Below are 4,789 nucleotides of genomic sequence, written 5' to 3' on the forward strand. Positions count from 1 at the left end.
TCCTCTTCTTCTCCTTCCTCTTCCTCTTCCTATTCTTCTTCTTCCTCTTCCTCTTCTTCTTCTTCCTCTTCTTCCTCTTCCTCTTCCTCTTCATCTTCTTCTTCTTCATCATCATCATCATCTTCTTCTTCTTCTTCTTCTTCTGCTTCTTCTTCTTCTTCTTTATATATAGTTTTTTTCTTTTCTGCTTTATTTGTTTTCTTCTATTTATTTTTGAGTAATTTTTTTATATAGTTTTTTCTTTTTTGCCGTGACCCTCTCTACTCTTTCGTCCGAAACCGGCCCTGATACTTTGAAAGATATTGTCCAGTTTGTGCTAGGGGAGCAAATGATGTCAGAAAGGGTTGAAAATTGATGACGTGGCTTAGAATGGTGCGTACTGAACGCAAAAAAGTCTGAAGTTGTAATAAGTTTAAAAAATGAAGTGCGAGTTTTTGCCGTAACACAAGAAGTCTGGATTTCTAATAAGTTATTAAAAATAAAAAAAGGCGCAATACTCGTTAGTTAGCTTCAAGCCTTTCGGAACAGGGTAGACTACACTGCACACAGTTCCGTGCAATCTATTCTATTCCGAAAGGCTCGAAGCTAAGCAAGCTGCAGGTGAGCATTGCGCCTCTCCATCGCCTCTGCACTCACGGCTTATAAACAGCTCCTACTGCCTCTCTCCTAGCGAGGTGAGACTAAAAATCAGCTTAATAAGAAACTCTAGTACCGGTTCATGACATGAACCGGTACTAAAGGAGTTCGTGGGGCCCACGATCTAACACAACATCATTAGTACCGGTTCGTGGCATGAACCGGTACTAATTGTTGCCCACGAACCGGTACTAATGATGTCCGCCCGCCTAGCCGTTGGAACCGGTAGTAATGGACACATTAGTGCCGGCTCAAAATCAAACCGGCACTAATGTGTCTCAGATTAGCCCCTTTTTCTACTAGTGCTTCCCCCACCCGCCCCTGGGGGTCGGCCATCTCGGCTACCTTGTGCTCCACATTGACTTCTCCGAAGAGGGCCGGAGGTCTTTCCGAGTGGTTTGTGTGCATTGCCATCCGCGCGGGCTGAGGACGCTGGCTCGCCTCTCTGTATTCTCATCGGACAGCAGGGAGTGGCAGGTTTTCTCGTGGGCCGTGGCTGCAGCCTGGGGATCATAGAGGTGGCAATTGCTTGCTCTCGCCTTACACTGCTACGCCGGCGAATGAATTTGATAGCTTAGTTCACTGGAAACACAAGCATCAAGCATATATTTTCGTCCTCAATGCCGCGACGCTGCAGTTATCTCGAATGGATTTGCCGCCGCACTTGAAGGACATGGACTCCACAGAATTTAAGCTTGGCCTGACCAAGGATGGGAGGCTCTCTATGGTTTTCATGGATCACTTGTCTGCAAACAAATTTACGCTCGCGGTTTGGTTTTGGAGAGCTGATGGTGGTGGTGCTGAGAAATGGATGCCTCACAAGACTTTCTCAATGGACAAATTTCTTGGTTTCACCGTGTGTTCCCAGGAGGTTGTTTTCACGACGCAGGTTGTGGCGGTCATAGATGGCTTTGTGTACCTCTGTATTGATTATAATGGGCATACCAAGTGCTTCCTATCCTTCTGCCTGAAAACAGAGAAGGTAAAGAAGCTCTCCACACCTACAGTGAATCGCAATATCCATCCCTACATCATGGCGTGGCCTCCTTCTCTGGTATGCAACAAGGTGAGCCCGTGCTTCAGTTAAGTTACTTGAGAACAATGGGCCATTGTATAGTTGTGACGATCTGCCATCCATTTCGTATTTTGCAAGTTTGGTTAATTGTTTTTGAGTGGGTTACACTACAGTGGCTTAATTCTAAGCCCTAGTTATAGTAACACTGATTTGTGTAGCTCATATTCAATTGCGGATTGTATGTCAGGGCAAGGATTCAATGTATTAATTTTTTGCATGTGGTTTCTGCATATTATAGAATAGTTGTATTGGCAGTATTTTAGGCTGGAAATTTCTCTCAACTAAATGCTGTCTACACAATGCTTTGTAATACTGACCACTGTAAGGCGTTAGTTTAGCAGTATCTTATGGGTTTCAGATCTAACCTACCCCAACTTGTTTGGAACTAAAGGCTTTGTTTTCGTCGTTGTTGTTGCTTTCGCTTCGGCCGGCACTAAAGAAATGTATCGTGCATTATCGGAATCTGTAGCCTTGCACATTTTTTATGCAAACATTTGAATTTTCGCACCGAACTCATTTTATGTCTCAGGAGGACGGTTTGGCGGATGATGGTCCTGTAGGCACAGTGTCACAGCGTTGAAAGCTGATTGGGGAAAAATTTGTGGAGGTTGATGCCTGTTTACTTTCTATTGAGGATGAGAAAGAAGCCTCTTGTGACTTGTGAGCAGAAGCACTACTCGGGATGCATAAGCGACGACTGTGAGAGACTGCATCATCTGGCTGTTAAAATGTGTCTATACGTCAGTTTTTGGATGGTGCATGGGCTGCAATGCCCAAAGTGTATAACCACCACCGTGTCTAGTTGGCAAAAGGCTAAGACATGAGCTTTAATAATCTTCCTGGGGATTGCTATATCTGAGGCTTGAGCACTCATCCATCATGCGTCTGTCCACTCTATTTGTTTATTCGTTTGTCGTGATCGGTTTTATGCGCCACAATGGTACTCAATTCCCTCCTGCTTGGTGTTTACATTTGAAATGGTTCAGATGGCTCGGAAGGTTTACTACAGAGAGGTGACCTTGTTTGCATGCTTTTATTTCCTCACCTCTGTTTCCATATTTTAGGAAGATCTGCTGAACACTGATGAAACATTAAAGATACAAGCAAAAGGTCCCAGACCGATTAGTCATTTCCCTTTATAATCTCAAGAAAGAGTACTACTGATGTAGGAGCAGCTAGCTTGAGATCATAGCCACCATTCGTTTCTTCAGGCTATCAACCTATTTATGCGTAGGTATATGAAAGTTGTTGAAAGTACGAGGAGGTTTCTATTCTGCATAATACAGAAAAAAAAACCCAGATAAAGCATGCCAACTACTCCTACATCATAGGTACACTTTCTTGCAAAGGAAGTTTCTATTCTGAAAGTATGAGGATCAGTCACTGAATTCGCATACAGAGATACACTTTCTTGCGAAGGAGGAAAAACAGAAAAGGTAAAGCCGGTGCCGCGCCTTCTCTCTGTGCTGCTCCTCTGCTTATGCGGGTATGAGCTGTTTTTAATTGCGATTCATGGAAAACCGTACCTTGGACCCTTCAGGTAGTTCGAGCTAGTATGCCACCGGATTGATAGCCTGCAGAACTTTGAAAGGCCCAAAGGATTTGAAGGCAAGTTCGTGATTGGCCCTTTGCTCGATCGATGTTGGGCTCCGATGAGTCATCGTCGGAGGATGACGTTGTCCCTCCAACGCAGGACTCCGACCGGCAGAGCCCGGCTCGCGTTGGTGGGGCAGGTTCAGGGCCACCCAGGGCTGCCGCTCTCACCCTCAATGGACGCGGGCTGGCGTCACCGCCACCTGCGGTGGGGCGGCCTGCTACCTCTTGAGCATGCGTTGGTTTTCTTTTGAAGAGAAAAAGGGTGATGCATCAAAGTAGCGTAAGTATTTTCCTCAGTTTTTTAAATCCAAGGTATCAATCCAATAGGAGGCCACACGCAAGTCCCTCGTATCTATACAAACAAATAAGAACCTTGCAACCAACGCGATAAAGGGGTTGTCAATCCCTTCACAGCCACTTGCAAAATTGAGATCTGATAGAGATGATAAGATAATATTTTTGGTATTCTTATGATAAAGATTAAAAGTAAAGATTGCAAAATAAACGGCGACAAAAATAGCTAGTTGATGGGAGATTAATATAATGGAAAATAGACCCGGGGGTCATAGGTTTCACTAGTGGCTTCTCTCAAGATAGCATAAGTATTACGATGGGTGAACAAATTACTGTCGACCAATTAATAGAAAAGTGCATAATTATGAGAATATCTAGACATGATCATATATATAGGCATCGCATCCGCGACAAGTAGACTGAAACGATTCTACATCTACTACTATTACTCCACACATCGACCGCTATCCAGGATGCATCTAGAGTATTAAGTTCATAAGAACAAAGTAACGTATTAGGCAAGATGACATGACGTAGAGGGATAAACTAAAGCAATATGATATAAACCCCATCTTTTTATCCTCGATGGCAACAATACAATACAATACGTGCCTTGCTGCCCCTACTATCATTGGGAAAGGACACCGCAAGATTGAACTCAAAGCTAAGCACTTCTTAAATTGCAAGAAAGATCAATCTAGTAGGCCAAACCAAACTGATAATTCGAAGAGACTTGCAAAGATAACAAATCATACATAAAATAATTCAGAGGAGATTCAAATATTGTTCATAGATAATATTGATCATAAACCCACAATTCATCAGATCTCGACAAACACATCGCAAAAAGAGTTACATCGAATAGATCTTCAATAAGATCGAGGAAAACTTTGTATTGAGATCTAAAGAGAGAGAAGAAGCCATCTAGTTAATAACTATGGACCCGAAGGTCTGAGGTAAACTATTCACACATCATCGGAGAGGCTATGGTGTTGATGTAGAAGCTCTCCGTGATCAATTCCCCCTCCGACGGAGCGCCGGAAAAGGCCCCAAGATGGGATCTCATGGGTACAGAAGGTTACGGCGGTGGAAATAGGGTTTCGTGGTGCTCCTGGATGTTTTCGGGGTATATGGGTATATATAGGAGGAAGAAGTAGGTCGGTGGAGCTGCGAGGGGCCCACGAGGGT

Source organism: Triticum dicoccoides, chromosome 5B, assembly GCF_002162155.2.
Source record: "Triticum dicoccoides isolate Atlit2015 ecotype Zavitan chromosome 5B, WEW_v2.0, whole genome shotgun sequence".
Lineage (NCBI taxonomy): Eukaryota > Viridiplantae > Streptophyta > Magnoliopsida > Poales > Poaceae > Triticum > Triticum dicoccoides.